Raw genomic sequence first — 25277 nt, 5'->3', positions numbered from 1 at the left:
GCATGTTATGTCCCCACTGTATCTACTTTTTGAAAATTTCTTTCTCTGATGCATCCAAGTTTCCATTCTTTCACCATCATAATATTCTCCTCTTTGTTGTCCTCCATTCTTTCTTTTAAATACATTGGAAGTATCCTATCATAATAAAATCTTTTCTAATTACTGCACAGAGCAGCAAAGCTATGCAGATCACGCACAACATGCAAGCTTGGTGATGACTTGAAAAGGAAAAATGTTTTCAATTGGTAAGATTTATACCAAAATCCATTGAGGGCTATAAAGTAAACCTTATGTTCCAACTATTCAAGAGAACAAAATGATCCTCCAAACCAGCCCATTTATACTGCAATTTTGAGTCTTGAGACCTTAGGCATTCAAGACCAAAAAGAAGCCTTAATAAATTTATTTTCAAATCATGATTATGAAACTAATCTCTTGTATGAGAAAATCAAGTTTAACATTTAGATGTACCCTATATTGAACAAGAGATGAGAGAGTACACAGTACTGGGAACTGATGAATGAACACCAAAAACATGTCAAGTTGTATAAGGTTCAACATCATCCTTCAAAATACAGGTCTGTGGGTCATCCATCAGAGTCTTCCTGCCATGGCAAGACTGGAAAAATAAAGGTTTATAACAAGTATTGCAAGATATGCATGAAAGAAGGATTACATCATGTTTTGTTTAAATTTCTGATAGAATGATCTTACTGGGACTTGATAATGTTAGGATATCATCTCTCTTTCTAGGTCTCCTTGTTGGATGGAGGTGTACATGAAGAAACATGGATCATAAAGAAATATGATAATGAAAATTAGTTTTCTATTGAAAATTAGGCATCTCTTTCATGTAAAAACAAATATGCAAGTCAACCCTTCAAAGAGGGGCTAGAGCCATGTTGATGTTTTCTATTACTGTTCCCAGATTCATGTAGTCAAGTAAAATAATGAAATTCTTTTTAAGAATGTTCAAAGCTGATATATTGACCCTACTCACTTATGTTGAGCGAAGACGTGTTGATGTTTGCTAGTATTGTTGCCAGATTCATGTAGTCAGGTAAAATAATGAAATTCTTTTTAAGAATGCTCAAAGCAGATATATTGACCCTACCCAATTATGTTGAGCAGGGGTCTAACCATGAATGAAAATTTAGCACTTTTGTAATCCACCAAGTGCCTTTATTGCAGAGTCGTAATGTCCCCTTCCTAATTTGCCCTAGAATTTGTCTTAGAATCACAATTGCAACAAATTAGGGTTAGGGTAACATCTTACCAAGTAAATATCCCTTTAACAAGGCAATCCTGGATTTGAATCTTGCAATCATAACATGAGCAACATATACAAACATATATATAGGTTCAATCATTAGGTTAGACAAACCACATCATATTCATATACTATCAATAATACTATACAAGCATATTAGGGTTTGGTGGAAGAGACGTGATGGGTCCACCCAAAACTATTTCTACACTAAACCCAAGAGTGGATGTTTACCACAGCCCTCTTGCTTTCTTAGCGGCTTGTACCTACTTTCCCCATCAATGTCTCATCTCCCTAAAGACAAGCGCCATCTTGCGGAGTTGGGCGGATGTCATAAGTGGGCTCCTTAGCTCTTCTACGTAATTGCCCTCTGGTCCTAGGAGCCAATTATGGTCAACTCTAGGATGGCCTACTTACCTAGCCCTCTCAAACCCTTTTTGCTTACACCTTAGGCCCTTTCCTCCAAGATGTATTTCAGATAAGTATGCATTTCTTCTTCTTTAGTTTTTTATTTCTTTTCTCTTTCTAGGTCTAATTAGGTGCCTTATTCCTTGTGTAGCACCCCACCCACCCCCCCTTTCCTTTCCTCTCCCCCCTCCTTTTTAGTTAATTCTTGGTCGGCAACTCATCCCTTTTTCTCCTTATGTTCTTTTGTATCATCCTGATGATGGATCACGGAGTGTGATCCAAAACATTGATGCAAAAAATCTTTGACACAATCAAATCCAAAAACATTTTTGCAAGTATGCATCTCTTATATTTTGTCATATAAACATATACTTAAGCATTCTCTATTACGCACGATCAACATGTATACACATATATATCTAATTATCATGATTAACAAGGATATAAATGTAATAGACATACCACAGAATATTAGTTTTGACAGTAGTAATATGATATACTTAGAGATCTGCTATAATCCCACTTCTGGAACTGGTATTTGCTTCTGCTTTGATTGCTGCTCTGAAACTTATGGAATTAATTCTTCTTGTTATTCGATCTGATTGTGTTTGTGCTGGTCGATTATGTATCTACCACCTGAATCTGTAATGCCTTTCAGATTTTCTTAATGCCCACCTGTCTTCCATCAACATCCCTTCTTAAATATCCCTTTTTTGTTGCTGAAGAGTTGTGCCTCTTTAGGCGATCACCCTTCCCTCAAGAGTGGTGTCCCTTCCACTTATTAACTAATCTAAGATCTATTTGATCGCTTCCTTTGACTAGATTATTAAGTGTTATTTACTTTATTAAATCTTTCCCTACAGCTGTGCCACTTTAATAAAGACCTGCGGCTGGTATAATCACACCTCCTTAATACTTTAATAAAATATACTCCTATTCATTATCGCTGATATGTATTTATGTATCAATGTTGGGTTAGGTGGCTGATGGATTCCTTCAGTGTCTTAATCACAGTTGAAATCACTGCAGCATTAATAATAATAAGATCGATGCCTCAGTGGATAACAAGATAACAATTATATAAGCCAAAATTGTTGTGTATCTATCATTCGTAAGGCCAGATTGATGTTGGGGTTCAATTTGAGTTTCAGAAAATTGTGAAGCCTTGAAACAATACAATTTTATCTTATTCGATATTGTGCGAGAATGGTTGTCATGGCAGGGACATGACAGTCTGCCCCTCCCAAAATTTGCTTGTCCTCAAGCAAAGTTAGCGTTTATTGAATCGAAATCAACCTTTAGAGTTTATGATGCTATTAGCTTCTGTTGTGCAACTTTAATATTACCTTAGTTACAATTTTGAACTAAACTTGTAAACATTGAATCTAGAGTTGGAAAGGTTCGTGAGTTTCTCCCATGCATCACTTTGTAAATGTAAGGAGATGATTAGTTTGTCTTATTGTTGCTTGTTATTATAGATTTTTCTTAATACTAAGGAAAGAATTTGTATATTATGAGGAATAGAAACTTGACACATGTATGACCTTAATTGTGATGTTCTTCTCAGGAAGGATGAATTTATATCTCTTTTTGGTCCTTCACATTTTGTGGTTGTTGATATTAATTAGGGAAGGGCGGATTCATATTGCCTTGGGCAACATTGGAATCCGCCCCCAAAAAAAAAAAGGGCTGGCCCCTCTTCCCTCCAACGTGGCCCTATCCCCCACGCTACATCAAATAAACACTCAGCGTGCTATCCAATAGGGCCAACCCTATTAACAAGGCAGTTAAAAAGGAAAATAATTAAAAGTTTAATTATTGGAAAAGCCGACCTAGTTAAGGAGGTTCGCTCCATATAAATAAAAGATCAAGATCCATTTGTTACTCACTCAAGCAAAAACACAAGCTCTCCCATCTGATGCAAACTTTAGTCTACTTCAAGCAGCAACCTCATTCACCATTTGAAGATGCGAAATTCACCTTAGGGTATTTGGCAACATTCAAGGGTATGTACAGCAAGCTGATTGGAGGTTGCACAGCAAACTAATTGGAGGTCTACCAGCCATCAATATCCAGCAAAGCACTAATTGAAGGACTGTCAATTCAAGGGTCATACACAGCATAATTCTTAGAAGCCTATAATCTGAAGAAGGGAGCAGCAGTATCTATTCTGCATATGACAGCAAGTGAATGTTGAAGGTACCTTCTGGACAGCAACATCTGAATCTACAAATACCAAAGATAAGTGTTGTAGTGATTACATAACTATAATCCATAATCAGATCTAAGGATCTTTTCTGGCTGGGTTTTTCCTCCTAGGAGGTTTTCCCAGGGTAATTGTGTCTTGCTCTCAACTTGTTCATTTCTATGTTGCCATTTTCTTTTAGTTAAACTAACTAATTAGAAACTAAGTTATTAATCCTAAGTTATATCAATTTGAAAGTGTTAAAATTAGCATGGTATCAGAGCTATAGGCTAGATCAACTTTCAGATTTCAAAATTCAGTGCTCCTTTATTTCCAGATTGATGTCTCATTTTCAGGTTAGGCCAATGGTGCTGAAAGTTGAAGATAGGCTTGATGGGATTCTAAATTTTACTGCCTGGAAAGTTCGAATCAAGTTGGCTCTAGAGGAAGAAGATCTTCTCCAATTCATAGAAACAAAAGAGCTAACTGAACCTACGAATGCAGCCAAGCTAAAACAATTCAAAAAGGATGTTGTCAAGGCCAGGAAGATTCTCATTAATTCAATCAAAGACCACCTAGTCACCTCTATTGCCTCATTTACCACTGCAAGGGAAATGTTCAGCCATTTACAAGGTACATATGAAGTTAACAATCTCAGCAGGCCAATTATTTTAAGACAACAACTACTTAATATCAAAATGGCAAAAGAAGATTCTGTTATTTCCTACTTTATAAGAATTTCAGAACTAAAGAATCAATTAGGTTTAATTGGCCATAACATGGAAGATAAAGACCTTGTCATGATTGCCCTAAATGGTCTACCTCACTCATGAGAGTCATTTATCCAAACCATAAGTGGTAGGACTGAGTTACCCACCCTTGATCGCCTTAAAAATGATTGTATCCAAGAAGAGTCTCGCCTCATCACAAGAGGGCAAACCAAAAGTTCCCATATAGATGATCATCACATGCTTGCAACTGAATGCAAGAAAGGGGGAAATTGGAAGAAATCTTATCCAAAAAGAAATAGGGAATCCAGACCATTTAGTTCCCAACACCCTTGGAAGAAACCAAGAGATACCTCGCGTGTTCGTTGCTTTAGATGTGACAAATTTGGTCACTATGCTAAAGAATGTCAGTATAACCCTAACCAAAGTGAAGCCAACCTAAATGAAGTATCAAAACAAAATGATAACTTTTTATTCATCTCTGCTCTGTCTAGCAGTGTTCCTTCAGATAGCAATACTTGGTTGATTGACAGTGGTGCCTCCAGACACATCACAGGCTACTGTGATCAACTTTCAGAATTAGTAGAAAAGGATACTAGCCTTCATGTAGTAATTGGTGATGACGCTCGTTATTCGATAAGAGGTTCTGGCTCTACTTCTCTAAATTTAGTTTCTGGTATTTCCTTGCACCTCAGTGATATCTTGTTTGTTCCTGGAATTAAAAGAAACCTAATTTCCATTTCTGCTCTAGAAGATAAAGGTTATCAAATTGCATTTTCTGATGGAAAAGTTCTTGCATGGCCTAAGAAATCTAGTTTTAAATCTGCTCGTATAATTGGTCATAGATATGATAGTCTTTATAAGCTCTCTACTAACCCTATCCAAGCACTCATTAATGAGGTTCCTGAATCCTGTGAGTTATGGCATAGAAGGCTTGGACACTTGCATTATCAAGCTCTTCCATCCCTTGAAAAGTTAGTCAAAGGTATGCCTAAACTCAGTCAAATCCATGATAACACTTGTAAAGGTTGTGCTATAGGTAAAAATGTTAAAAGTCCATTTCATAAAAGTGAAAATAGAGCTAAAGACAAACTAGAACTTGTTCACTCTGATTTATGTGGTCCTATGTCTATAGCATATCCTAGTGGATTTCTTTATTATGTAATCTTCATAGATGATTTCTCTAGGAAAACTTGGATCTACTTCTTGAAATCTAAAGAATCCGATGAAGTCCTAAGTAAATTCAAAGAGTTCAAAGCATTAACTGAAAACTACTTTGGTAAAAGAATTAAATGTTTAAGATCTGACAATGGAGGTGAGTACACCTCCATGAGCTTTTATGATTTTTGTGTTGAGTCGGGAATTAAGAGGGAGTTTTGTGTTCCATACAATCCTCAACAAAATGGTGTTGCTGAAAAAAAGAATAGGACTATTGTGGAGGCTGCAAAGGCTATGATTCACGATCAAGACTTGCAGACCTCCCTATGGGCAAAGGCCTCCAGAACAACAGTATATATCCAGAATAGATGCCCTCACTGTGTTCTAAAGAACATGACCCCTGAAGAAGCCTTCATAGGATCCAAACCAGACATCAATCACCTCAGAATCTTTGGAAGTCCTGTTTATGTTCATGTGCCCAAAGAAAAGCGAACCAAGCTGGAACCCTCTAAAAAGAAAGGCATTCTAGTCGGTTACAATGAATCCTCCAAGGCATTCAGAATATACATCCCAGGTCAAAGGTATGTTGAGGTAAGTAGGGATGTTACATTTGAAGAAGATATTGCTTTTAAGAAATCGAAAGGTTCTTGTGTTATTGATGAAGCTAATGACAATCAAGATATAAATGTTGATACTAACCCTGAGATTCAGAGGGAGCAAGTGGAACCTCCACCTCAAGATAATCATGATGATCCACCAGAGCCCATGAATCCCATTGATATTCCTAGTGACATTGTCATTACCAAAAAGAGGCCTCTTTGGGTAAGGAACACCATTCAAGAAGTTGAAAGATTTGTTGCTCCCAGTGGCACCTTCCATGAAACTAAGAGACCTCAGGTATTCTCCAACTACGTTGCTTTGATGTGCAATCTCATTGAAACTGAACCTTGCAATGTTGAAGAAGCCTTGATTCATCATGCCTGGAAGCTTGCTATGGATGAAGAATATCAACCAATCATCAAGAATGATGTGTGGGACATTGTGCCCAGACCCAAAGGTAAATATGTTGTTTCCTCTAAATGGTTATTTAAAATTAAACATAATGTTGATGGTAGTATTGAAAAATATAAGGCTAGATTTGTAGCTCGTGGTTTTTCTCAAAAGGAAGGCATAGACTATGAAAAAACATTTGCTCCTGTTGCTAGATATACTTCTATTAGAACTATAATAGCCATGGCTACTGCTAGGGGTTGGAAACTACATCAGATGGATGTTAAGACTGCCTTCCTCAATGGTGTCATTGAGGAAGAAGTCTATATTGAGCAACCTGAGAATTATGAGATTCAGGATAGATTAACCCATGTGTGCAGGTTAAAGAAAGCTTTGTATGGCCTTAAACAAGCTCCTCGTGCTTGGTATGAAAGAATTGATAAATACTTGCTAAGTCTAGGCTTTTGTAAAAATGATGCTGACTCTAACATATACTTTAAGGTAGCCAATGATGAAATGCTAATTCTAGTTCTTTATGTGGATGACTTATTCCTTACTGGTAAAGATGAACTTATTATTCGATGCAAGAAAGAACTAGGTTCAGAATTTGAAATGAAAGGCTTAGGTCTAATGCATTATTTTCTAGGTCTAGAAGTATGGCAAAGATCTAACGAAATTTTTCTAAGTCAAGGAAAGTATACTATTGACATTTTGAAAAGATTTAGAATCATGGATTGTAAACCCATGTCTACTCCTATGGAATCTAACTTAAAGAAGTTAAGTGTTTCTGCAGCTAACTCTGAATTTGCAGATCCATCCGAGTACCGGCAGTTGATTGGATCACTGATGTATCTAGTTAACACTAGACCAGACATATGTTTTGTTGTGAATGCTCTCAGCCAGTTCATGAGCATGCCCAAACATGTTCATCTTGTTGCAGCTAAACATATCCTAAGATACTTGTGAGGCACAGTTGGTTTTGGGCTGAAGTATCCACTTAACACTCCAATAACCTTGGAAGGTTATTCAGATGCAGACTGGGCTGGAAGCGTCAAAGACAGGAAAAGCACCTCCGGTATTTGTTTTAGCTTGGGATCCGCAGTAATCTCTTGGGCTTGCAGGAAACAATCCTCAGTGGCATTGAGTACTGTTAAAGCTGAGTATATTGCAGCAAGTGTAGCTTCTAGAGAAGCAGTGTGGCTTCACAAGCTTCTTGCAGGGCTGTTTGGTCAGGTTTGGGATCCTACAGTTATTCACTGTGATAACCAGAGTTGTATTAAGATGTCCATCAACCCAGTGTTTCATGACAGGTCAAAACATGTGGAAACTCACTATCATTTCATTCGGGACATGGTGCAAAGAGGTGCTATTCAGCTGAAGTATGTCAGCACTGATGAGCAGGTTGCAGATATTCTTACCAAGCCTCTATCCAAAATGAAGTTTGCGTACTTCAGGGACAGACTTGGTATTATAGAAAATGAAACCCTAATTGAAAGGGAGTCTCAATCTCGGTGATACGTTGTGTTGTATCTAACCACCCTCCGCGGGCAATGTAAGGTGGTATTGTAAAGCTTCTCAGGGAGAAGTATAATTATTAACCATCCTCTGCGGGCAATGTAAGATGGTATTGTAAATGTTAAACCACCCTCTGCGGGCAATGTAAGGTGGTATTGTAAACTTCTCAGGGAGAAGTGTAATTAGTAACCATCCTCTACGGGCAATGTAAGATGGTATTGTAAAATGTTAAACCATCCTCTGCGAGCAATGTAAGATGGTATTGTAAAAACTTCTCAGGGAGAAGTGTAATTGTTAAACCATCCTCTGTGGGCAATGTAAGATGGTATTGGTGTAATTGATTGACCATCCTCTACGGGCAATGTAAGATGGTCGAAAAGATCCTCTCCACCCTCTGCAGGCAATGTAAGGTGGATCCAATCTATGCTTGTGTGCAAGCTGGAAGATTGTATTATGTAATTCCATTCCTTGCTTGTGTATGCAAGATGGAAGATTATAGTTATGTTCTCCTCCCTAATTAAGAGGGAGTGTTGATATTAATTAGGGAAGGGCGGATTCATATTGCCTTGGGCAACATTGGAATCCACCCAAAAAAGAAAAAAAGGGCTGGCCCCTCTTCCCTCCAATGTGGCCCTATCCCCCACACTACATCAAATAAACACTCAGCGTGCTATCCAATAGGGCCGACCCTATTAACAAGGCAGTTAAAAAGGAAAATAATTAAAAGTTTAATTATTGGAAAAGCCGACCCAATTAAGGAAGTTCGCTCCATATAAATAAAAGATCAAGATCCATTTGTTACTCACTCAAGCAAAAACACAAGCTCTCCCATCTGATGTGAAATTCATATATAGTGCGAACTTCAATCTACTTCAAGCAGCAACCTCATTCACCATTTGAAGATGCGAAATTCACCTTAGGGTATTTGGCAACATTCAAGGGTATGTACAGCAAGCTGATTGGAGGTTGCACAGCAAACTAATTGGAGGTCTACCAGCCATCAATATCCAGCAAAGCACTAATTGAAGGACTGTCAATTCAAGGGTCATACACAGAATAATTCTTAGAAGCCTACAATCTGAAGAAGGGAGCAGCAGTATCTATTTTGCATATGACAGCAAGTGAATGTTGAAGGCACCTTCTGGACAGCAACATCCGAATCTGCAAATACCAGAGATAAGTGTTGTAGTGATTACATAACTATAATCCATAATCAGATCTAAGGATCTTTTTTGGCTGGGTTTTTCCTCCTAGGAGGTTTTCCCAGGGTAATTGTGTCTTGCTCTCAACTTGTTCATTTCTATGTTGCCATTTTCTTTCAGTTAAACTAACTAATTAGAAACTAAGTTATTAATCCTAAGTTATATCAATCTGAAAGTGTTCAAATTACCAGTGGCTAGTTCAATCATGAGTTTCTCAACTTCTTCTCTTTTATATGTACGGTATTAGATGTCAACCCTAAAAAGAAAAGATTGTTTTACCTTGTGTTTATTGTGAGCAAAGGTTTCCAAGTCCTAAACTTTTTGAGTATAATTTCTTCTTATTCTTTTTGGCATCTATAGTGTATTACGAGTTTTCCTAATCAAGAATCACCTTCATTCTTGAATGGATTGGCCATATGGATATTACAAATAATCTTAGTTGACTATTGAAAGTATAACTAACAATTATTGTAATTGAAGGCATGGTTTGTTATACTCAATTGTCACTTAGAAGTGTTGACGAAGGAATCTTCCCTTATCGAGCTCATTAGATAGATCTGTGTACAGCCTTGATAGAGAACTTTCTCACTTAATTAAGTAATGTTAATATCCATTGAACTGTCCTTGGTCTAAGCATACTAGAGAGAGTGATATTTATATAACTCAACCTTAAGGTCCTTATTGGCTTGAAAAGTTCGTTGCAATAATTAGTAATTCCTTTGCAGAGACCTATCTCGCTGGATTGTGTTGAGGAGTCAGATCTTCGTTGAACCAAACCCTTGTAGAGAGGGCCTTCTAATTGTGTTCACTTGGTTTTCAGAAATTTGATCGTGGGAGCTATTCCCTGATTTTTCTATTCAGACTAATCAATATCTTCAACTCAAAATACTTAGAAAGGTTTTACATCTTAATAGACTATTGTGGAATCTTGATGGATAGTTATTGTATCTCAAAAGGATTCAGGTGTACTTTGAGAGCTTCCCTAGAGTCTCACTCATTTAGCATTTTAATTAACATCAAGCAACATACACATAGATTCGATGCATAAATATAAGTGTTTGTAAGACATGGGACATAAATAAGATACAAGTGACACATTAGAAACACATGCGGAAAACACATTTGGCATGAATCCAACACGTTAAGTACGAAGCATATACATGAGTCATATACAAGAACACACATAAAGTGAAAAGCATGAAGGAGCATCATAAAGTATACAATAAGGCATGATTCATACATACAATTGCTCGTAGAGCATGAGGTATGTAAACGAATATATGTAGGGCGTAAAGTACATGAATACACATAAGGCATGAATCATACATATGAATAAATGTAACGCATTAAGCATGTAGTGCAAAGTTATGAAGCATACATGTAGCACATAAAGTATACACATAAATTCACTAAGTCATGAAGCATACACATAGTGCATGAAGCATACATATAAATTCACTTAAGTCATGAAGCATACACGTGAATACACGTAGCACATGAAGCATAAACATAAATTCACCTAAGTCATGAAGCATACACGTGAAAACATGTAGCACATGAAGCATACACATAAATTCACTTAAGTCATGAAGCATACATCTGAATACACGTAGCGCATGAAGCATACACATTAATTCACTTTAAGTCGTGAAGCATACATGTAGAGCCTGAAGTATCCACATAAATTCACTTATGCCCTGAAGCATACATATGGATTCACTTAAGCCATGAAGCATACATGTAACGAATGAAGTATGAAGCATACATATAGCGCATGAGTTATACACATAAAACACTTAAGGAATAAAGCATACATGTTGCACATAAGGCACGAAAAAACGATGCAACATACATGTAAAACAAGAAACAATATACATGTAAAGCATGAAGCAATACACGTGAATACACATAAGGCATGAAGTCATATGCATAGGGCATGAAGCCATAAATACATGCCAAACATAAGCATACATTTGAAAAGCACACAATATTGGCCTACTTGCTTTTAATCCACTTAGGAATAGTTAACCCTAATTGTATGGCAATTAAGTAGGCTTGTCTCGCATGCTGCCAGAAACGGTGCTCTAATACCATTTGTAATGTCTCCTTCCTAATTTGCCCTATAATTTGTCTTAGAATCACAATTGCAACAAATTAGGGTTAGGGATACATCTTACCAAGTAAATATCCCTTTAACAAGGCAATCTTGGATTTGAATCTTGCAATCATAACATAAGCAACATTGTAATGTCCCTATTTTGAAATAGGATTTAAGTGTAATGACCCTTATATTATTTCATTTATATATATATATATATATATATATATATATATATAGTATGCTCATTATTACTTTAATCATTTCAGTATATTCTTATTATTTAAAGGGTTATTATTATTCCCAAATTACTATCAAAGAATTATCCACAATTTATTATTAACTAAATATATATTATTTTACAAGGCTATCCATAATTAAAAGAATCATCCACAATTTACAATTATCTAAATATTACTTACAATTAATAAGATTATCCATTTTTTATTATTATTAATATCCTTGTTTATTAATATTCATTATTAATATTCTTGATAGCATTCTTGTTTATTAATGATATCCATATGATACTGTCCATCTGTCTTGCTGATGTAACACAATCATTGTATGACAGTATACATATTTGTATTAAGCAATATTATTTATTCCTTATTATTATAATCACTCATTACCATTATGATTACTATGATTATTACTATTAATTTTGTGCCCTAGATCAGTAATCAGATTTATGTCTTTTAATTATGCCCTAGTTTGTTAATCAGATTTGTAATATTTTATTAAACCATAATTCAGTAAACTCAAAAATGAAGCAAATAAACAAGAGACAAACGCAAATACCCTGGGAAAACCTCCAAGGAGGAAAAACCCAGCATTAAAGCCCCACAGGTCAGATTATATATTTTCTCTTAATTGCACAAATACAAAACTTGGCTTGCTCCTCCAGATCTGATCCCTTTTGTATGTCAGATTTGCACTTCTAAGCACTTCAAGTTTGCACCAAAAGAGGCCTATATCCTTTTGGACAAGTTCGCACTTTTATTAGCAGAGCTAATTCGCTGATTGCATTGATCATTAAATTGTGTTTGCACTTTAACTTTATTTATATGGATCTTTTGACCAAGGTCGGCCTCAAACCTTTTTGGCGCCAATTTATATTTTGTGGCGTGAGTCTTTTTTGGTGTAGCGTGGAGGATGGGGCTGGACTTGTCTTGGGGCCACGCTACCCCTTAAGGATAGGACCCAGTCCTAAATGGGTTCGGATGTTGCCTTAAGGCAATCCGAACCCATCTTTCCCTAGTTATAAACAACACTCCCTCTTAACTAGGGAAGAAGAGAATACATAATCTGAACCTTTAGAGTTCCATCTAGCACACAAGCATAGAATGGATCTAGCACAAAAGCATAGAATTACATCTTCCACCTAGCACACAAGCATAGGATGGTTCTAGCATACAAGCATAGAAAGTGTAATACACAAGTGGGTCTTTACATAATTACAATTTTCCATCTAGCACACAAGCATAGATTGGACACAATTCATTCTTGCACACAAACAAAGAATGATCAAGGTGCTGCAGATAGAGTCACTGAGATTGGAGCTCCCTCTCAATCAAGGTTCCGTTTTCCACAATACCAAGTCTGTCTCTGAAGTATTCGAACTTCACTCTGGATAAGGGTTCGGTAAGGATATCTACAACCTGTTCATCTATGCTAATATACTTTAGCTCAATGGTGCCTCTTTGCACCTCTTTGCACAATATCCCATAGTATCCATCTTGTAATGCCTGTGGAGGATGACTTCAAACTTTAACATGCACACTTGCAAGTCATGAATACATACACAATTTATTCATGCACATCATGGAGTCTTTCCATGCCATCGATCACGCATATCCATCATTCATTGTCTTTACCTCAGTCTTCTCCCAAAGAAGAATGTAACATCATAATCTTCCATCTTGCACACAAGCAAGAAATGGAATAGACATAATCAGAATATTGTAGTCTTCCATCTTGCACACAAGCATAGAATAGAACTACATAACATAGTCTTCCAGCTCGCACACAAACATAGACTGGATCCACCTTACATTGCTCGCAGAGGGTGGAGAGGATCTTTTATACCATTTTACATTGCCTGCAAAGGATGGTTGATACAACACAATGTATCACAGAGGTTGAGACTCCCTCTCAACCAAGGCGATGTTCTCCACAGCTCCAAGTCTATCTCAAGCTTCAAGAGACTTGGTGAGAACATCTGCGACATAGGATTGTCCTGCCATAAAACACTGAATTGTTAGGCATCAATATACAACCCTGATAATAAATCAAAATAGCACAACAAGAATTTTGAGAAACCACATTGCTTCTCTTGATGCAGCACTTGCAACAATGTATTTATCTACAGTCATACTTAATGCAACTGAGGACTGTCCCTATAGATCCAAGAGATCGCAGTGGGTGAATGCTTGAAGATTTTTCCTTGTCCGTAATACTTCTTGACCTATCTGAACTTAAGCAGCTTCAGCCCATAATCAACTGTGCCTCGCAAGTATCTTAGGATGTGCTTGGCTGCAACACGATAAACATGTTTGGGCAAGCTCATGAATTGACTGAGAGCATTCACTGCAAGGCATATGTCTGGTCTAGTGCTAACTAAATACATCAGTGATCCAATCAACTACCTGTACTCTGATGGATCTGCAAAATCAGAGTTAGCTGTAGAAACACTTAACTTCTTTAAGTTAGATTCCATAGGAGTAGACATGGGTTTACAATCCATCATTCTAAATCTTTTCAAAATATCAATAGTATAGTTTCCTTGACTTAGAAAAATTTCGTTAGACCTTTGCGATACTTCTAGACCTAAAAAATAATGCATTAAACCTAAGTCCTTCATTTCAAATTTTGAAGCTAGTTCTTTCTTACATCTAATGATAAGTTCATCTTTACCAGTAAGAAATGAATCATCCACATATCGAACTATAATTAGCATTTCATCATTGGATGACTTAAAGTAGATGTTAGAGTCAGCATCATTTTACAAAATTCTAAACTTAACAAGTGTTCTTTCATACCAAGCACGAGAGTCCTGTTTGAGGCCATACAAGGATTTCTTCAATCTGCACACCTGAATCTCGTAACTCCTTAAGATATACCAAAATAGCTGGAACTCCCTCTCAGCAGCAGCTGTGTCCAATCACAGCTTCCAAAGTACTTGAACTTCCTTTGAGTGTATGCCCATCCCAATAATTTCCCTTGAAGATTTAGTATGCCCTATTTTAGAAGCATTCCAAGCCACTGAAAGATCCAATCAATTTCCTGTACTCCGGGATAGGAAATCATACTCTATGATGAAATTGAAAAATGCTTGACTCAAGAAAAGAATTACATGCTAATACTCATAATAAAAGGTAATCAACCAACATAGGTTAGAGTATACCAACTCAGAAGGAGGCGCTCCTCCTTAACTTCTGCACAATCAATCTTTTATGTTAATCTCAAGGATCCTGTCCATCTATCTTTCAATAAGGTGGACCCATAGCACAATTGTTGAGATAAAATGAGGATAAATTCCATCAAGAGATTACACAACAAGATTGCCAATAAATGTTATCGATAGAAAATGAAAATCCTAAGAAATCAACAATACATTCTAACTTCTACTATGTAGGAAAGAGCATCATCATAACCAATTAACTGAAAGCAACCTGTCATGCAGTTATTTTAACAGATAACTGACACATAATAAAACTGCATTTGTCACAACATTTAAAGACATGAGCTCGAATGCAACAAGGATGATATAAGGATGTTAACTCGGGATAACATAGGCACAAACTTGCTTGCAGACCTACAAGGATAAACACCTGTCACGGGGAACCTCAAAACATGATTGGCCCAACACGGGTTAATTCAAAGAGAATATCATTTTCCTTTCACACAACCCAACAAGGGTTTTACAAAACTAAGTAAACACAAACCCATAAGAAGCAAATGAAACCCTTATTATTACAACTTGACAAAGAAACCCCATGTAAACAAATTGACAAAGTTATTCAACAGGAATACTTAACCTTCAATTATCATAACGTCTCTCATCACAAAGTTAATAAAGAATTAAGAAAAATACACCTGTTGATGTTTAGATAACACTGACACTGGAACCAAAAGCTTCCCCAAAAGAAACTATCTTTGCAGTCTATCTTCAAAAGCCATAATTCACAATCTCCTCTTGATGTGCCTTAGCACAGTTAGCTAGGGTTTGAAGATTGGTGGGAATACAACTGATTTGTTAGCAATACAAAATAGCAGTTGCATGTCTCGTAGCAAATAAATCTACCATACCATCAAAGATTCAATCATTATTAAAATTGGATCGGATCACATCAAGGGTTAAGAATCATGAAATATATACCAATCTAGGGTTTAGACCAATTCTGAAAATCAACAACTCTGAAGGTCTGAATAAGGTAATAACTCCACAGTATACACTTTGCATTCCAGAGATCTGAAAATTTGAAAGGAGAAATATCAGTTACTTCCTTCTTTGGTTCTTCACTCGAATCTCCACAATGATTTAAAGAATGACTTCTTGATGAGGACCCAATGATGCCCTCTAACTTCACCACTGTCATTATCTTAATAAAAGACAAACAGCAACCTGAAGGTAAGAGCTTACTGAAATCTGAGGGTTAGTATAACCTAGCTCTGATACCATGTTAATTTTGTGCCCTAGATCAGTAATCAGATTTATGTCTTTTAATTATGCCCTAGTTTGTTAATCAGATTTGTAATATTTTATTAAGCCATAATTCAGTAAACTCAAAAATGAAACAAGTAAACAAGAGACAAACGCAAATACCTTGGGAAAACCTCCAAGGAGGAAAAACCCAGCATTAAAGACCCACAGGTCAGATTATATATTCTCTCTTAATTGCATAAATACAAAACTTAGCTTGCTCCTCCAGATCTGATCCCTTTTGTATGTCAGATCTGCACTTCTAAGAACTTCAAGTCTGCACCAAAAGAGGCCTATATCCTCTTGGACAAGTTCGCACTTTTATTAGCAGAGCTAATTCGCTGATTGCATTGATCATTAAATTGTGTTTGCACTTTAACTTTATTTATATGGATCTTTTGACCAAGGTCGGCCTCAATAAACAACAATTACGATTATGACTATTTATCCATTATGACTATTTAATTGTAATATTAAGTCAACAATATTATTATCTGATTAGCAACTAACATCAGTTACGTGTTAATAATCTGATCTTAGCAAAAGACGATCTATAGTAACCCAACGATCCTATTAGAATTAACAAATCTGTTTAAGTCATGCAACGTACCAATGAAAGGAGACATTGGTTGGATAAGAAAGGACACGTCTTTAGCAAATAATAATATAAGAAGGCTCCCAATCATTTTGGACATGGGGGGGGGATATAAAAAATATCTAAAACAAATAATACCAATAAAATCAGATCCAAACGGATATTAAGTTACAGGCAGTAACATTCTTGTTCTGGGTGGTATGCATGGTATGCACTTAATATATATGATTAATATATGAAGCTGCTGAAGTTCTTACAGAGGATTTAATAGTATTATAAATATTGATGATATATATAATAATTATAATTATTATAATATTTTCTGGAAACTACTCTGCACTAATATATATTATAATAACATCTGAAAATAAATAAAAATATATAGCATATATTTATAATGTCTTTATCAGATAAATAACAATACTAGATTGTAAATCAGAAAGAGCTTATAAACAGTAAGAAGAATTTGTTTATATATAATTTTTGTTACTATTGTCAGTACTTAAGAAGTTGGGAATTGAGATGTTTCCAAAGACGGGCAGTCTAAATCCAGACAATAGGTTGATTCCCAAGAGAGGGTGGGGATCAGTGTCCCAAGAACCCTAAGGGACAGGGTCCCGAGATAGGGTAAGGGCTTGGATCTGTAGACTTTGAGGGAGCCTATTGTATTTGGTATCTAAGTGCTTTGGTAACATTCACATCCTCTTCTTCCTTAAAGCTGAAGTAGTAATAAAGTTTTGACGCTTGCATTAAGAATTATGGATGTATGATAGATGAGCAAGTTACTTATTAATAAATTAATTTATTGAACTATGGAATGTCATTGAATATCATTGATTTGATTCATGTTAAGATAGAATTGTCTCCTAATCAATTAGTTTAAGTTATAAGTACATTGAAATAGGCTAATTATGGTTAAAATGGGCCTAAACCTAGTAGGGGACATTACAAACATTAGGTAAGACAAACCACATCATATTCATATACTATCAATAATACCATACAAGCATATTAAGGTTTGGAGGAAGAGACATTATGGGTCCATCCGAAGCGATTTCTACACTAAGCCCAAGAGTGGATGTCTACCACAACCCTCTTGCTTGCTTAGCGGCTTGTACTTGTTTTCCCCATCAATGTCTCATCTCCCTAAAGACAAGTGCCATCTTGCAGAGTTGGGTGGAAGTCGTAAGTGGGTCCCTCGGCTCTTCTATGCAAGTGCCTTCTGGTCCTAGGAGGCAATTATGTTCAACTCTAGGACAGCATACTTACTTAGCCCTCTCAAACCCCTTTTCCTTACATCTCAGACCCTCTCCTGCAAGATGGATTTCAAACAAGTATGCATCCCTTATGTTATATCATATAAACATATACTTAAGCATTCTCTATTATGCATGATCAACATGTATACACATGTATCTAATTATCATGATTAACAAGGATATAAATGCAATAGATATACCACAGAATATTAGTTTTGACAATAGCAATATGAGATACTTAGAGATCTGCTATAATCCCAGTTCTAGAACTGGTATTTGCTTGCTGCTCTCAATCTTGAGGAATTAATTCTTCTTGTTATTTGATTTGATTGTGCTTCTGCTAATCGATGATGTATCTATCGCCTGAATCTATAATGCATTTCATATTTTTTTAATGCCCACCTGTCTTCTATCAACGTCCCTCCTTAAATATCCTTTTTTGGTTGCTGAAGAGTTGTGCGTCTTTAGGCGATCACCCTTCCCTCAAGAGTGGTGTCCTTTCCCCTTCTTAATCTAAGATCTATTTGATCGCTGCCTTTGACTAAATTATTAAGTGTTATTTACTTTATTAAATCTTTCCTTACAGCCATGCCACTTTAATAAAGACCTGTGTCTGGTATAATCGCACCTCCTTAATACTTCAATAAAATATACTCCTATTCATTATCGCTGATATGTAATTATGTATCAATGTTGGTTTAGGTGGCTGATGGATTCCTTCGGGTGTCTTAATCACAGTTGAATACACTGCAGCATTAATAATAATAAGGTCGCTGCCTTCGTGGATAATAAGATAACAATTTTATATGCCTTAATTGTTTTGTATCTATCATTTGTAAGGCCAGATTGATGTTGGGGTTCGATTTGAGTTTCAGAAAATTGTGAAGCCTTGAAACAAGACAATTTTCTCTTATTCAATACTGTGCGAGTATGGTTGTCACGGCAGTTACATGACAAGAGTCACCAGGAAACTCCAGCAAACCCATCTCTGTTCCCATACCCACACCTTCTGGTAACTATATTTATATATGATATAGTGGTATGGGGTACCCTTGTTCACTTACTCTTGCACCCTGATTTGGAATGGTGTCCTCATCCCTGTACCAGTGCCCTCACATCTCAAAGTGATCATTTTTTCCTTCTTTATAATTCAACACAAAATGCAGGCTTACAAAAAAAAATGAGAAGCAATAATTCAGCCAAAATTATAATCACTTCTTTTGAATATTCAGAGGACTATGGCAGCATCACCATTAAAAACTTTTTGACACAATATGTTAGGTCAAAATTATGTGATTGACATGATCTATGATAGATGAAGATAAAGCTTTAAAGGTTGAAATATGATAAACAGGGATACAGTAGAATCATGCATAATCAAATTGATAAAAAGAGGATTTATTTGATAATATCAACCCTTTGGGTCAGTCAATCTTTACTAACCTTCGGTGTCTGTTAGGCTCCATGTGCTACACATCTGTATAATACGCAAATGATAAAATATTTTCCCAGGCTTGCATCTTTTTATGTGTATTAATAGAGCCTATTATGGCCCTTCTTAAAATTTAGTATTGCCATGTATCTTTCCCTGCAGGTACCTAAAGTTGGAAATTACTAAAATCTAGGACCTCAGAGGTGCTATTTGTCCATGTCTCTAAGACAAAGACCTAACAGATCTGATTTCATATTTCAATCAAAGATGCATATAACAAACTATAAGTCTAATCAATTATGGACTTATTTATTTACTTTTAGACTTTGACAACCTTATTTCAAAAATAAAAGGTCTAGATAAAAGATGAACAAACAACTGAGAACATTGATAATGAGATACACCTGGGCTTAAATGCGTGAAATGACTTGGACCGTGTTCAAACTCATCTAATAACTATCAGACCTTGAGAAGGCTCTCAGTCATAGAAGCTTAACATCTCACATGTATAACACAAAAAAAGTGTATGTCCGCAACTCAAAAACTACAACTAGATATACTTGTGTTTAAAAACATCATACAAATATAGACAATTAAGATGGGATATAAAGAAATTGGGGATATAATGCAGCAGAATTTTCTGGTTGACCAATGTAACTGCAGACTAATGTTAACCATGAACCCTACAAAGGCAATGTAGCACAGTTGTGTTCCTCTGATTTCTATGTTTGAACGTGTTCCTCTGATTTCTGTGTTTAAACTAGGTATAAGTCTCATAGCCCTAAGCTTCTAGATTTTGTGTTAGCCACACACAAATTCAATCCAATAATTACTACAATTGAGGAAGTACTCGTTGGGATAATTCAAAGTAGACCATCTATCCATTTGAAAAGAAGGATAATCCTAGTTCTATTTTGACAAAGTTCTAGGAATATGCTGCTTCAGTGAGGAAATTTGCACCAAATTGCTAAAATACAACCAACCATATATAATAACATATCAATTATGTACCATTAAAGTTTTGACAAATTTTGAAATTAAAGGATGTGGTTTTGGGTGGGAATCACATACAATCACTATGGAGGATGCTGCATGTCAGGCTGCTGGCTTCTCCATGGCAAAGGAAATTTGCATCTGCAGGAAAATCTAAGCTGGGACACATTATTTCCCATTTTGAAGGCATAGTATCCTATGAAAAAGAAGAATCCTCAACTAAAGGTAAAGAAAATGCCCAAGAGCAATCTAATGGAGAGACTTTTCATCTTCAGTTTTTAGAGGAAAGGGAAGGCTTTATGCTGAATCGTTGGATTTTTCAGGCAATTACGGGTACGAAATGTACCGGAATCAGATTCTGAAATGAATCTTCTGTGGGTACGTCTGGGGTTCATATTTTAGATGCCGAAATGTTTATTGATTCTAGTTTGATCTTTTTTATATTCTTAAGACCTACAGTGCTGATTAGTGAACCCAGAACTTATCTATCATGAGATTCTAGTTTGATCGTTTTGATATTGAAAACTGAATTTAAATTAGTATATTATGTTTCAAAATTTGAAATTTGTAACGGTTTTGTTTAGCATATGTATTGGTGTATGACATTCTAAACTCAATTCTATTTTTTAGCTACACACACAAACACACATATTATTTTTGTATGAATGTACCAAAATATTGGTATATGACATTCTAAACTTAATTCTATTTTTTAGCTACACACATATTATTTTTGTATGAACATACACAACCCCCAAAAAAATATTCTGCTGTACAGTGTTTCGTACCCGGTCCCGTTGCCGGACCTGATTCGGCAACTTTGCAAAAATAGTTAGTGTAGATCAAAGAACATCTGAAAAGTTTTGGTACCCCACAAAGTGAAAAAAAAATACAGAGGTTTTATTGTCAAGGGAGGTAAATGGGTTTTGTAAAGATAACTGGGTAACAAAAAAAAGGGAGATTTTGGAGTGTATGTAGCTGGAATGGAAGTTAGAGGCAATATATTTCACCTTGCCAAAAGGTCATTTTACAATTCTTCTCCCCTCAGTTGAAAATAAAGGCATGATCTTGGCAAAGCCTCTATGGTCTTACAAGAGCTGGGATATCCCAATTAGTCCATGGAAGGAGGGATTCTCTAGTGCCCCTGTTTTCTCACATTTTTAAGAAAATATTTTGGTATGTTTCTATGGACTCCAATTCGAGTGCTAAAGTCAAAAATGTTTAATGCATTGTTTACATACTCAGACTTAGTAGACCAAAAAATTTCCAACTCAGCAAACTTGGCAACTTAAGAAAATACTTAGAGCCATAGATTGTAGACTTGGCAAGTACTCACTACTCAGTGAGCCACCAAGAACTCTCAAGATTTTCCGCACCAAGAATACTCGAAATGTTTACTTGTGAAGTTTCTTTCCAATTCATGAAAGAAAACTCAATTTTTTTAGTGAGTGCACAAGATAATCTCTTTGCGAACTGTTGATGTGCATCAGACAGAAAAAACACAGGTTTGACATTAAAAAACAAGTTTTTGGTCTTCAAAACCCCCATTCACCCTTCTTCAACATACACAACAGCAAGCAAACATTCTGGAGTAAATTGGGAAACTTTTTTAGGGGATTTGAAGAAGAAAATTCTGGAATTTTGGATTTGCATCAAGTTCGTTCAGACTTATTCCTTTTTCTTCAAGCATTTAAATTTGTAAATTATTTCTTTCTTTTTAGCATATCCAATTTACATATTTTATTAGATTGAATTGATTCAATTTATCTAAATTTGTGCATTGACCAAAAATCAATTATTTAGAGTAATTTGAATCAATTTTTCCCTTTTCAAAATTTCTTACAAGAGCTGGGATACCCAAGTGATCCATGGAAGGTAGGATCCTCTAGTGTCCTGTTTTCTCACTTTTTAAAGAAAATATTTTGGTATGTTTTAATGGACTCCCATTGGAGTACTAGAGTCAAAAATGGTTTAAGGAATTGTTTACAAACTCAAACGTGGTAGACCAAAAATTTTCCAACTCAGCAGACTTGGCAACTTAAAAAAATACTTAGAGCCAGAGATTGCAGACTTGGCAAGTACTCATTGAGTAACCAAGAATTTTTGACATTTTCAGCATCACGAGTACTCTCAATATTTACTTGTGAAATTCTTTTCCAATTCATGAAAGAAAACTCACCAATATTTTTAGTGAGTATCATAGTTCCGAGACTTGGACTCGGCGCGGACTCAGCAAGGGTGACTCGGGACTCGGGACTCGGCATAGACTTAGCAAGTGAAAAACCAAAAAAAATTGAGATTTTTAAGGATTTAAAACTTGTTCATGCACCCTTTATTAAATAACCCTTAAAGACACAATAACATCATCAAATAGAAACTAATTTGATCACATACACAAGTATACATCGATCACATAAGTATAAATGCAAATTGTAGCTCAAGGAAATAGCACATATAGATATATAAATATTGTCAAATGTATACAAAGCTCATGGAAAATGAAATCCATGACATCAAATGTTCCAAACAAATATCAAAACCAGAGTTCCCAAACTCGCCGCGAGTCAGGCGAGTTCGCCGAGTTGGCGAGTCGAGCCAAGCTCAGCGAGTTTTGCTGACTCGGGACTTGGACTCGGCGAGTTTTGACCAAAACTCGCCTGACTCGCGAGTCAGGCGAGTTATGGCAAAACTCGCCGAGTCCAAGCTCCAAAACTCGGCCACCACAGGTCAATGTTTTGACTTGTTTGACAAGTTAGTATCTTCGTCAGGATTCATATATGGAATATAACATTTAAGTATAAGTGATCTTATACTTTAAGTTATATTCCATATATATTGTCAGGATGTTTGGGAGTGGTTTCGGACCTCCATGAGTTATAATGCAAAATCTAGTTTTTGGAGGATCCTTCAAATTTCCAGACTTAGTCAAATTTTAGGCCATTTCAGGATCAAGATGACATTCCAAACTTTTAAGGCGAGTTCACTCTGACCTTGATGTAAGGGATGGGACCTAGGAGGACACTATGCATTCAACCAAGGTTTGATTTAGCAACTTGAAGCGTGACCAGATAGTACACAAAAACCCTAGGAATGATCTAAATAACCCCTAATCACTCAACTGACCTAACCTCCTTCACTCCACCTTGAGGAGATCCACCTGATTTGATGACCTTTGAGAAATTCAATCCCTTCAATGCAAAGGCTAAGACACTAAAACGACCAACAACAAAACTAAAAGAGCTAACCCTAGAAAGCAAAAAGTGGGGGTCTTCATTTGCAATGGGGCGATGTGTGAGTACCTCACAACAAGGATGTTTCTTAAAATTTTGAAAAAAGGGGGTGAGTTGGGGATATTTCCTACCTATCCCCACATCCCAAAAAATCCCCCCATGGGGCACAAGGTTATTTTTGGCAAGGGACATGTCTCTGAGGAGCATATTTCAAACCCTTCTAGCCTCACAATTCCCCCTTCCATCCAACATATATATAGCCTAAAAACTAAGAGGTCCAAGAAAGACCAAGGTCAACTATAGTCCCAAGGTAAAACCTAAGTTCAAAAAGCACACTATTTAATGCTACCATACACAAGCATTCCTTACAGTTTCCAAGTGAAGATGTTCATGATGTCTCATGTTGGTGCTCCCAAAATTTCAATTTGGCCAAAGAAAATACTAAACAGAAGCCCCAAACAAGTAGATACTCTACCAGCATGCCTTTCATGGCATAACAAGCTAGCACACATTATAATTGGGCTTTATTCAATAATGGGTGCATGAAACAAGTTTTAAATTGTTAAAAATCTCTTAATTTCAAGGTTTTTTTAATTTTGCCGAGTCATTGCCGAGTCGTTGCCGAGTCATAGCCGAGTCACGAGTCGAGTCGGCCTTGCCGAGTCCGAGCCGAGTCCGAGTCCGGGAACTTTGATCAAAACAATAACTAGAAGTCTATGGCTCGGAGGAGCCTCCATCCCTCCTACGAAAGCATCTAAGGTAGAACCTAGATGATGTAGCAGCCATAATATTTTTTTAACTATGAAGATGTAGAGATTTGTAACAAGGGTTATGTAGTATGTAGATTTCTATGATCGTGATTCATCATTGGCCTATTACATGCTTAGACTTATAGCTTGATGGGGGTTTGGGGACAATATCAAAACGAGGTTGAGGGTACCACCCCTCGCGAGCATCTAAGGGTGGGAGAGAGAGAGAGAGAGAGAGACGTAGAACGCTAGGCCTAGATCTTGGGGGAGAGAGGAGAGACTGTGATAGAGAAAGGTAGAGAGAGGGGATAGAGGAAGAGTGAAAGGGAGAGAGATAGTTCTAGAGTTCAGGGTAGATATAGTAAGTGAGATAGAGAGCGAGAGAATGTCGATAGGACCCTATTGAGAGCAAGAGAATGTCGATAGGAGCCTATTGATTACAAATATTTAACTATCTGAAAATTTGTAAGATCTTCTAAAACCTAGAACTTACATTATAACTCCTAGAGATCTAAAATCATTATCAAACATCCTACCAATATATACATGAAATATAACTTAAATTATAAGGAAGGAAATGTGAAAATTATAAGAAAGGAAATGTGACTTGTACTTAAAATGTTATATTTCATGTATATTTTCTGATGAAGAGAATGAGACTCACTTGAAAACAAAGACGGAGAGTTAAATGTTATATTTCATGTATATTATGAAGGCATGTCCATAGAAACATTTAATTACATAAAACATATTGCGATCGAGC

At 36.3% G+C, this 25277-nt stretch overlaps 1 protein-coding gene across 4 annotated transcripts in view; it reads right to left on the bottom strand.

Annotated features, from left to right (window-relative positions):
* LOC131044703 (serine/threonine-protein kinase GRIK2) overlaps positions 1–25277 on the bottom strand; it is a 115771-nt gene that overhangs the window by 78688 nt on the left and 11806 nt on the right. The gene's annotated exons all lie outside the window — the stretch shown is intronic.

Source organism: Cryptomeria japonica, chromosome 3 (genome assembly GCF_030272615.1).
Source record: "Cryptomeria japonica chromosome 3, Sugi_1.0, whole genome shotgun sequence".
NCBI classification, from domain to species: Eukaryota; Viridiplantae; Streptophyta; class Pinopsida; order Cupressales; family Cupressaceae; genus Cryptomeria; species Cryptomeria japonica.
This window is presented reverse-complemented; position numbering and strand designations above follow the sequence as displayed.